Here is an 11,575-nt window from a genome sequence, read left to right on the forward strand (position 1 = left end):
GAACCCTCCACTCTCCTGTGGGAATGGAAAACTGTACAGCCACTATTTAAAAAATTGTGGCAGTTCTTCAGTAAGCTAAAAACATAGATTATCATATGACCCGGTAATTCCACTCTTAGGAATACATACCCACCTACCCCCAAAATTGAAAACCTGTGTTATCGCAAACACTTGTACATAACTGTTCATGGCAGCACTATTCACAATAGCCAAAGGTAGAAACAATCCAAATGTCCCTCAACGAATGAATGGTCAAACAAAATGTGGTCTATGTACACACTCAAATTTATTTGGCCCTGGAAGGGAATACAGCACTGCCACATGCTGTGACACGGATGGACCTTGAAAACATGCTGAGTGAAAGGAGCCAGGTACAAAAAGCCACGTGATATGACTTCATTTATATGAAATATCCAGAACAGACAAATTCATAGAGGCAGCAGATTAGTGGTTGCCAGGAACCAAGGGTGGGGAGAATAAGAACTGTTGGCTGATAAGCCTGGGGTTTCTCTGGGGGTAGGGGTGATGAAAACATTCTAGAACTAGATAATAATGATGTTTGCACAACTTTGTGAATGTGCTAACTGCCACCAAACTTACACTTTTAAATAGTTAAAATGGTAAATTTTATGTGTACTTTACACAATGAGAAAAACAATTGAAAGCAAGGACCCCGTTAGAAAAATATTTGGTTGGGGGAGTTCCCTGGCAGTCCAGTGGTTAGGACTTTGCGCTTTCACTGCCGGGGGCCCAGGTTCAACCTTTGGTCGGGAACTGGGATCCCACAGAAAAAGAAAATGTTTGGTTGGTAAAATTATGGGGGCTTGGGCTTGAGGGGAGTGGGTCAAAGATAACATCCAGGTTTTTGACAATCGTAACAGCAGGCGTGGTGATGCCATTTCCTTTAGGAAATCCTAAAGGTCAAAATGGAAAGATCCCGAGTTCCCTTTTGGGCATGTTGATTGAGATGCCTGAGAAACATCTTAGCAAAATTTCAGGAATGCAGTTGACTACCTGGTATGTCTTCCTTCTGCTTGTTACCTATATCTCCAGGTGGCTGCTGTGCCCCCAAGGCTTCCTGTCCATGTGTCAGAAAAGAAAGTGTGAGAAGGGGGTGCAGGAGGATAGGGACAAAAGCTTTCCCAGAAACTCCCAGCTCATGTCTCATTAGTCAGATGAGGGTCACATGGGTACCCTTTGCTGCGAGGGAGTGTGAAGAGTAATTTTGCTGGGCACAGGGCCATGCCTTTAAAAAAAACTGTGATTCTATTTATGAGGAAGAAACTGGAATGGATATCAAGTGGGCAAATAGCAGTGCCCACCATAGGGTGTAATTAATGGCATGAGCAATTCCAGCAGGAGTTGGACGGGAAGGCTGGGAAATAATACCGGGTGGAGATTCAATATCCCCTGAACTTGTCACTGAGGCTGAGTGATTGCATTTCCTTTCATCTTTCCCCAGAGCTCATTTATATTTTTCAAAATGTAACCATTCTAATAACTTTTCCCCAAGTCACTAGGGCTTTCCAACCTCTCCTGTGAGCCCAGATTTGAAGCCACTCTTCTTGTAAAGGAAGAATATTGAGTAGAAATCAGCCTCCCTCCTCTGGGATGTTCTATACGATATGTGCATTGGTGCTACCTGTGCTCTAGAGAAATAAACCACAAAGATGAAAGTTAAGTTCCTAACCTTTGTTTGAGACATAGGATATTAATAGCACCAATTAATATTGGAGCCAGGAAGGTTCTCAGCCACCCATGATTTGATGAAATACTCACGATCCTCTTCTACCTTAGAATTTTCATTGTTTGGCTTTTCTCAAAGATGGGAATATCTAAGGAATAAAATAAACTCTCCGCTTTTCATGAGTAAGCCTAATCCAAAACAAATTTAGTTTTAAGTTACAAAAAAAAAGATATGCCATTTAAAAAATGTCAACTAACACAAAATGACTGAATTTTTACACTTCACTTTTAACATATGAATACCCTTGGAAACCTCAGGACTGAAATGTCTGATGCTATTCCAGCCATGTGAGCTCAGAGGGGCAGTGAAGACAGGCAGATGCTGCCTCCCGGAAGTAAGTCTAAAACTTGAGAATTACTGTTGAGGCAAGTGATGTCATTCTCCTTTACTTGCTTCAAAAGACCAGTGTTTAATGTTTGCTCTGTGACTCTAGGAGAAAATATCACCTTTCTCTCCTGTACCACAAGGCTCTGTTGCCTCATTTATAAAACATACAGCTGTTCCTTTAGGTAATTCCACTTGTAGGCATTAAATTCCACTCTGCATTTTTTTTTCTCTTTGTTGTTTTAAGGAAATAACATTTAGAAAGTAAAAAATTGAAAGGGCAGACCACAGTATGACATCCTGGAAAGAGCCCCACTTTGGGAGTCAGAACACTGTGGTTCTTGCCATGGATTTCCTAACAGATCTGAGCAAGTCCCTCCATTTTTCTGCGTTTCTATTTCCCCTATCTGGGTTTTAAAAAAAAAAAAAAAAAAAAAGGCGGCATTGGGGGGAAGTGTTGGGAAGACTTTAATGGCTAATCCCCAGAGTCCCTTCAAGCTTTAATATTCTGTGATTTTTATTATGTAAGCCAAGGTGCTGGGTAGATATAGTAGTAAATTTGCTTCCAACTGCAAACATGGGAAAAAGTACTTATTTTGGGTTAATTATTTAGATTTGTTTCATAATCAATGATTTGGAGGTAAACAGCCATTGGCTAAATGGCTTAATGTCAGGAATAGCTTTTTTTTGCTTTTTTTTCCAGCTTTCTAGAGGTGTAATTGACAGAGTGGACTCCACATAATTGAAATGTACAATATGATAAATTTGGACCTTTGTATATATCCATGAAACCCTCACAACTCTGGACATAGTGAACATGTCCATCGCCCTCTAAAGTTTCCTCTCTCAGCTGTATAATGCCTCCTTCCTGTCTCTCCCCCACACTCCTCAGGCAACCATTAATCTGCTTTCTGTCACTATAGATTAGTTTGTATTTTCTAGAATTTTATATAAATAGAATCAACAGTATGTACTCTTTTCATCTGACTTCTGTCACTCAGCACAATTATTTTGAGATCCATCCATGTTGTAGCATTATAATGATAGTTCATTCCTTTTATTTCTGAGTAGTATTCCATTGTATAGATGCATCACAGGTTGTTCATCTGTTCACTTATTGAAGGGCATTTGGTATGTTGCCAGCTTTAAGTATTACAAATAAAGTTGCTATGAATCTTTATGTAAAAATCTCTGTGTGCACGTATATTTCTTTTTCTCTTGCGTAAATACCTAGAAATGGAATGGCTGGATTGTATGGTAAGTAAATGTTTAATTTCTTTCTTTTTTTTCTTTAAGGAAGCTACCAAGCTGTTTCCAACATGGTTCCACCATTTTACCTTCCCATCAGCACAGGATGAGAGTTCCAGTTCTTCATCCTTCAGCCAACACTTGGTATGGTCATGTTTTTTTTTAACTTTAGCGTATACACCTATAGTGTTTTTTTTTAACACTATACACCTTCTAATAGGTGTATAGTGGTATCACTTTGTGGTTTTAATTTGCATTTCCATAACAATGTTCTCTTTATGTGTTTATTTCTGTGTATTTTCTTTTTTATTATTGTTAGTTTTTAATTATTATTTTTTAAATTTTTGGCTGTGTTGGGTCTTCATTGCGGTGCGTGGGCTTCTCATTGCGGGGGCTTCTCTTGTTGCGGAGCACGGACTCTAGGTGTGCAGGATTCAATAGTTATGGCACATGGGCTTGGTTGCTCTATGGCATGTGGTATCTTCCTGGACCAGAGATCAAACCCATATCCCCTGCATTGGCAGTGTATTCTTAACCGCTGCACCACCAGGGAAGTCCCTACTTCTGTGTATTTTCTTAATCAGTATCTGTCTGTCCAAAATGTTCCCATTTCTTTATTGGATTATTGTTTTCTTTTTATCAAGTTTTGAAAGTTCTTTCTATATTCTGGAAATGAGTCTTTTATCAGATATATGATTTGCAAATACCTTCTCCCAGTATGTGGCTTACCTATTCATTCTCTTGACTGTGTTGTTCAAAAAGCAGACATTTTTTATTTTGCTAAAATTCAATTTATAATTTATTTCTTTTATGAATTATGCTTTTAGCATTGTATCTAGAAATCCTGTGTAACTCAAATCACGAAGATTTTCTACACTTTCTCCTAGAAGTTTTTTGTTTTTTTTAAATGTAGTTTTAGATTTTACATTTAGATCTATGATCTATTTTGAATTAACTTTGTGTATAGTATAAGGTATGGCTCAGATTCCACTTTTTTTTCTTTTTGCATATGGATATTCAATCCTTCTGGCATCATTTGTTGAAAAGATTATCCTTCTGTACTAAACTGCTGTTGCAATTTTGTGGAAAACAAATTGTCAATATGTGTATGGGCTTATTTCTGGTTTCTCGATTCAATTTCACTCATGTCTTTACCTGTTTCAGTATCACCCTGTCTTGATTATTGTAGCTTTGTAATGTCTTGAAATTGGGTAATTTAATTCCAACAATTTTTTTCAATGATGATTGGCTAGTTTGGGTCCTTTGCATTACAATACAAACTTTAGAATCAGTTTGTCAATTTCTACAAAAAAGCTTCCTGGGATTTTGGTTGAGATTCATCAGATATACAGATTGGGGAGGAATGGCATTGACACTGAGTCTTCCGACCCATAAACACATTTGATCTGTCCATTTATTCGTATCTTCTAAATTTTCTTTCAATAATGTTTGCAGTATATAGATGTTGCACATTTTTGTTAGATTTATCTTTAAGTATTTTATGCATTTTTGTGCTATTGTAATTGCTATTTTTTTTAACTTTCAATATCTGATTGTCCATTGCTAGTATATAGAAATACACTTTTTATAGGTTGTGCATGTATCTTGCAACCTTGCCAAACTCACTTTTTCCTTTTAGTGACTTTTTTGTAGATCACACTAGGTTTTCTACAGATCATGTTGTATGTAAATAGCAAGTTTTCTTTCTTTCCAATCTGGATGCTTTTTATTTGTTTTCTTTTTTATTTATTTTTGCTTGATTGCACTGCCCTCAAGGGCAATATTGAATATAAGTGTGGAGAGTGGTCATCCTTGTCCTGTTCCTGATCTTAGAAAGAAAGCATTCAGTCTTTGATAAAGTATGATGTTAGCTGTACATTTTTGTTAATGTTTTTCATCAGGTTAAGGAAAATTCCTTCTGTTCCTAGTTTGCTGAGAGTTTATGTCAAGAATAGATGCTGAATTTTGTTAAATGTTTTCTTGTGCATTTATTGAGATGATCATATAAGGTTGCTTGGTGTTTAGTTTGTTTATATTACGAATTACATTGATAGATTTTTCAAATGTTAAACCAATCTTGCATTTCTAATATCTGTTTAGAATTTTTGCATCTATAGTCATGGGGGATATTGGACTATAGTTTTCTTTTCTCATAATGTCTTTATCTGGTTTTAGTTTTGCGGTAATAGGGCCTCATAAACTGAGTTAAGAAGTATTTGCCTCAAATTCAATTTGTGGGGGAGAATTTCTGTAGGATTAGTTTTCTTAGATATATATTAGCATTCTCTAGGATTAATATTCCTTAAATGTTTGGTAAAATTTATGAGCAAAGTCATGTGGACCATGCTTAACTATAAATTCAATTTTTTGATAGATATAGAGCTATGCAGGTTATTTATTTCTTTTTGAGTGAGCTTTTTTGTGGGTCTTTCAAAGAATTTTTCCATTTCATCTAAGCTCTCAAACTTACTCCATAAAATTATTCATAATGTTCCACTATTATCATTTTAATATCTGTAGAATCTATAGAGATATTACTTTTATTATTCCTGACATTGGTAACTTTTGTCTTCTTTCTTTTTTTCCTATTAACATTTATCAGTTACATATATTGATCTTCCCAGAGGACTGGCTTTTGGTTTCATTGATCTCTATTTTTTTTCCTGTTTTCTATTTCATTGATTTCTGCTCTGATGTTTATTACTTCCTTTCTGCTGTTTATTTTGGGTCTCACTGTCTAGGTTTTTTTTTTTTTAAGATGGAAGCTTAGACCACTGATTTGAGATCATTTATTTAAAAATCTTTCTTCTTTGCTAATGTAGATACTTAGTGCTATGACTTCCCATCTAAGTACCGTTTCAGTGGCATCCCATAAAATTTGATGTGTTTTCTTTTTTTTTCAATTTCAAACTACTTTCTAATTTTCCTTTGATTTCTTTGATTATAGTTATTTAGAGAAGTGTTTAATTTCCAAATATTTAAGGATTTTCCAGAGATCTTTCTGTTATTAATTTCTAATTTAATTCCATGTGGTCAGGCAACACATGATAATCCCATTGGTGTTTTTCCCCAGCCTTAGGTAGTTTTCTTACCTGCACGTGTTGATCAGTATTTGGCTGAAACTCAAGAAGAACCTTCTGCAGATTGCTGGATTTCTCTCCTTGTATAGCTCTCTCTTCTCTGGTACCCCTTCCTGCAAACCTAGCTGGCATTGTCTCCTCAGATTCTTCCTCTATCACTTCACTTCAGGAAGTCCACTGGGCTCTGCCTGGATTCCCCCTCCCTGTTCCACAGCCTGGAAAGGCAGGAATCTGGGGCAGTCACGGGGCTCATGTTTTTTCCCCCCAGTCTCTTATGTATCACTCTTTTTCATTGCTTCGTGTCCCAGTGTCTTGAAATTTGTCATTTCATACATTTTGTCCTCTTTTATGTTCCTTTCAGGAAGAAGGGTAAACCTGATCCCTGTTACTTTGTCTTAGCCAGAAGCAGAAGTTTTGGGGGGAGAGCTAGCTAGCATCTTAATCTTTTTCTTGAAACTTCTCCTCCTGCTTGGAGCCTGATGATCACAGAATGACTACTATATCACTAAGCATTGTCTTTACATTTAAGGCAGGATTTAGTGCCAGCCATGCTTGTCCATTTCATTACAAATAGAAATATGTTCCCACAAGTTCCCTAGCAAACTTGTCCTTATAACTCATTGATCATAATGAGGGCCATCCTTATCTGTGAGTCTGAGAAAGCAGGAAATAGTGTTGTCAGGACTGGCTTAAGCTAGGTATGATTTATCACTAGGTATATTGCCACCCCAAAAGAATTAGAGAAGGAAAGAAAGAAGAACATAGGATATTGGATAGATAACTAGCAGGTTCTGGCACCGAGGCAACTACCAGTATCTTTTACAGAAAGTATCATCAGTATCATTGTCCTGCATATAATCTACAGAGACTTTGTTGACAATTAGCTGCTTTCCAACCTTTCTATATCCTGTGTCCTGAGGACCAGGGATAACATTCTAGTTATCTGAGGGCTACTTCTTACCTTCAAGAAGGTAAGGGCTACTTCTTACCTTCAAGAAGGTCTTCGAAGCTCTAAAATATCAGACCACAGAGAAATTGTCAAACTGCTAATGGTTCAAGCCTCTGTGGTGAGATTTTCTGTTACTTGCTTCTACGTAAGTTACAATGGCAAGTGGACGTACCATCCGAGTGATGCCTCCTTCTCTAACATCAAAGGCGACCTCAGAAGGTTTCTTACAGCCCATCTGAGGATCCATTGTTCTGTTTATCCTGTTTGGCTTGGCTCAGAGGTGATCGAGGAGAATGGAGAGCTAGTTAGTTCCTCACATTCTTCCCAGCAGTCACGGCACGGGAGTGCCAAGTCCCAGACAAATTGATGGAGCAGTTCATATGCCTGCAAACCTGACTTTTAGGGCAAGGAGGCATCTTATTTGGCCAGGGAGGCATCCTCCTGTACAAATGCTTGGGTTTTCCTGTTTGGGTCACTGGCAGAATCTCCAGGCACTTAAGTGTTAACTTTAAAGAAAAAGCAAAAGCAATTATTTTTACACCAACGTTTTAAGTCCTAAGATTGACATACGTGCCAGGAAGAAAGGAAAGTAGTTCTTATTACCTAGTAAAGACAGACTTGACCTACTTCACAATTGAGTCAGGTAAGGATACTTATTAAGTGAAGAGAGTCAAATAGTCTCTCTTCCCTGGATACTCAAAGTAAGTCTCCATGGGGCTTAAAATTTTTTGTTTAATGAAAACCGAATGAGTTTTCAGCAGAATTTCCCTGCTTTGGCCAATCTGGCTGAGAAAGATTCTTGGGTCTGTAGTGTCCTACGATTTGGGTGGTTAAGCATGAACTTTACAACTGAGCAGGCTCTGTGGAAGAAAGTCCTGGGAGGGGTATCTGGCTTGGGAGAGGATTGGAAGAGATCTGGCTTGGAGGACAGTACCCTGCTGGAGGAGGGAAAGGTGGGATAAGAGGAGAATTAACAGGCCCTCCATTGAACATTACTTCTTAATATTAGTAAAGACGGACTAAGTTATGCTGCAATAACAATCCCAAAATCTCAAAGGCTTTATGCAACAAAAGTTTATTTCTCTCTCCTGCAAAGGCTTTTGTAGGCCCAGGCAGTTCTCTAGGGTGGTTGTCCTCTGCATGGTGACGGAGTTGTCCAGGCTGTTTCAATCTTTTGGACCTTCCATCTCAACGTACAGCCTTCTCCATGATTGCCTCAACGGGATAAGAAAGAGCCTGGAGAGTCACACATGGGCGTGTCACTGTCTCAGCCTGGAAATGATGGGTGCTGTTACACTGGCCATCACCACTAGTCACGCGGCCCTATCTAATTGCAAGGGATACAGGAACTGAGAAGTGCAGTCTTTCATATGCCTGGAATACAAAAAATCAGATATTGGCAGATAGAGTGCTGTCAAATAGACTAATTTGTAAAACTTCTCTTAGAGAAGAATTCTGGGCCGAGTTGTCCCCCAGTTTAGAATTTCTTTCCGGAAGGGGTTCAGGGGCAGCCTGATGGTTGGAAGAGGTGCTAAGGGACTTATTTGGAAAGTGCATTTACATAGCCAAAAACAACGATATAGATTGAACATTTATTTCAGGCACCTTTGGAGGATACTGGTAGAGGCTGTGAGTGAGCAAAATCCCCCAATCCCACCTCTTTCCCTCTCCCCTGCCTTGTCGTTTACAGTGCCTGAGTTTCAAGTGCTTTAAGTGTGATGCAGTGAGCATGTGTGCATTTGGTACCAGTCAAAACCCCCAAAGGGCAGGTCACCAATGGGCCCTCAAGGGCAGGGAGGCCCGGGGACGTGGTGCAGGCACCCCTGAGACACTGGCTCCTACAACACGGCACCTCAGTCTGTGCTGATACCTTGTCCCAACCGCTGTTGCCTAGAAGCATCAGCAGTTCCATATCTTGCTACCCCAGTAATGTGTCTTCTCAGAAGAAGCCACCGGAAAAGTGAAATCAATAGATCAGATTACTGCTGCGGCTCTTGGTGCTCATCTCCTCTTAGGAGTGGGTCTGTTTGTTGTGTCAGGAAGAGCAGGAGAGCAGAGAGTAGCACTTACGCAGTTTTCTCAGCGGGAATGTGACGGCTGAGCACTCAACCCAATCAATGAGCTGGGAGGAGGGCAGACAGGAAGACGTGCAGCCAGACGGTTCACAGCCCCTCCACCCTGGGAGGCTCTTATCAGTGTAGGGAATTAAATCAAACCACAGAGCGGCCAGGGACAGTGAGAGTTTTACCATCCGAAACAGCCACACTGGCCCTCCAGGTAGCAGCTCAGCCGTTTTCCGACCCTGCTAGATGGGGTAACCAGGTGTTGGTGTTGTGCTTTGTCCTCTCAAGGCTCGGTCAGCCTTGCACACAAAACTGTAATATTTTATGTGTCTGCCTAAGGGAAATGAAGAGCAAATAAACTTGTCTTTTGTGTTCCTTTTGTGCTAGTCCCCAAATAAGCAGAGCTTACCTCCTCCTCTATGTTAACTCACCAGGGACAACCATCTCTGATTATCATGCCACCTTGGAAATTTCTCCTTAAATGTTCTTTAGTGCTTACTTCGGCAGCACATATACTAAAATTGGAACGATACAGAGAAGATTAGCATGGCCCCTGCACAAGGATGACATGCAAATTCCTGACATGTCCCATATTTTTTCAGTTAAGGGGTACAGAAAACAATTAGATGTAAAATATGGAATCAAAAACAGTAATCATGAGGAGAGGAGAGTACAAATGCAGGGTATTTTAAAAGTATTTGAAATTAAGAGATCAGCAACTTAAAAACAATCACATATATATAGACAATCACATATATGTATATGTAGTGTGTATATATATATAGAGAGAGAGAGATACTGCTATACAAAAATCTCACAGTAACTGCAAACCAAAAATCTATAATAGATATACACACAAAAAAGAAAAAGGAATCCAAACATAACACTAAAGATAGTTATCAAATCATAGGAGAAGAGAATAAATGTTCCTGCCTTAGTTTCATTCCCTTAGCTGAATCTCTATTATTCTGAAAACTGCTCTGGCAAGTGGATAACAATTAACAAGTTTTCTGCCTTATTGACTAATGAATTAATTATTAACTCAATTAATTTTAATTCTTCAAATATATTTATCCATCCATTTCTCTACGTTCCCCCCTCTACTCAATAAAATATTTTTAAAACAAAATATTATATGTAAAATGTTCTGTTGGTGCCTTGGGGGATTTTGGAAAAAAGAGACTGATAAACAGCTAGTGAAAATGTATCCAAGGGTTTCTGGGCAGGACACCAACAGTGACCACTCTAGGAGGTGACATTTAAGCTGCCCTTGGAGTGGCCATACACGACCCAAAGCAACTACGGATTTAACGTGATCCCTATGAAATTAGCCATAACATTTTTCAAAGAACTAGCACAAATAATCCTAAAACTTATATGGAACCACAAAAGACCCAGAAGTGCCAAAGCAATCCTGAAGAAAAAGAACAAGGCTGGAGGCACACCCCTTCCAGACTTCAGACAATTCTACAAAGCTACAGTAATGGTATTGGCACAAAAACAGACATGTGGATCAATGGAACAGAATGGAGAGCCCAGAAATAACCTACACACCTATGACTGGTTAATCTTCAACAAAGGAAGCAAGAATATACAATAGAGAAAAGACAGCAAGTGGTGTTGTATACTGATAAGGTATATAAGCCTCTGCTCACAGGAAAACCAAAGAAATGTTCTTGTGAGGGTTCTCAATCTATTACCTTATCAGTGTGATTTGTTAAATTGACCTGTGACATAAATGACTCCCCTCTTCCTCTGAAGCTTCATGGGGGGAGAAACAGCTCCATCTTTTTCTGAACCTCTTTTTTGTTCATTATGAGGAATTGCATTTTAAAGCCAGATTCTGGAATTTCATTAACTTTCAAAACAATTATCAGGCCTAAAGACCAGTTCTATTAGGGGAAAAAAAGTGGAGGAAGGGATGAAAAGAACTTTACCTAAAGACAATTAAATAGGCGCATATAGCATTAACTGTCCAAGTACTAGTAACAAGGGTACAGAAGACCCCAAAACATAAGAACTGATTCAATAAAGCAGAGTCAGTGTACTGTGTACCAAAAGTAATTCAAAAGAATCTTCAGACTAGATGTGGAAAAGATTTAAACTCAAACTTTGATTACGGTACCAAAGAAAAAAGTAGTGAATGAATATCAATATATATATA

The 11,575-nt window shown here is 38.7% G+C and overlaps 1 non-coding gene across 1 annotated transcript; it reads left to right on the forward strand.

The window, feature by feature from the left end:
• The first annotated feature begins 9,902 nt into the window (after positions 1 to 9,902).
• LOC130842358 (U6 spliceosomal RNA) lies at positions 9,903 to 10,009 on the forward strand. The gene has a single exon (XR_009050411.1). It is a non-coding gene; the product is annotated as a U6 spliceosomal RNA (small nuclear RNA).
• Positions 10,010 to 11,575: the final 1,566 nt, after the last annotated feature.

The sequence above is a fragment of the Hippopotamus amphibius genome, chromosome 1 (genome assembly GCF_030028045.1).
Source record: "Hippopotamus amphibius kiboko isolate mHipAmp2 chromosome 1, mHipAmp2.hap2, whole genome shotgun sequence".
Classification (NCBI taxonomy): domain Eukaryota; kingdom Metazoa; phylum Chordata; class Mammalia; order Artiodactyla; family Hippopotamidae; genus Hippopotamus; species Hippopotamus amphibius.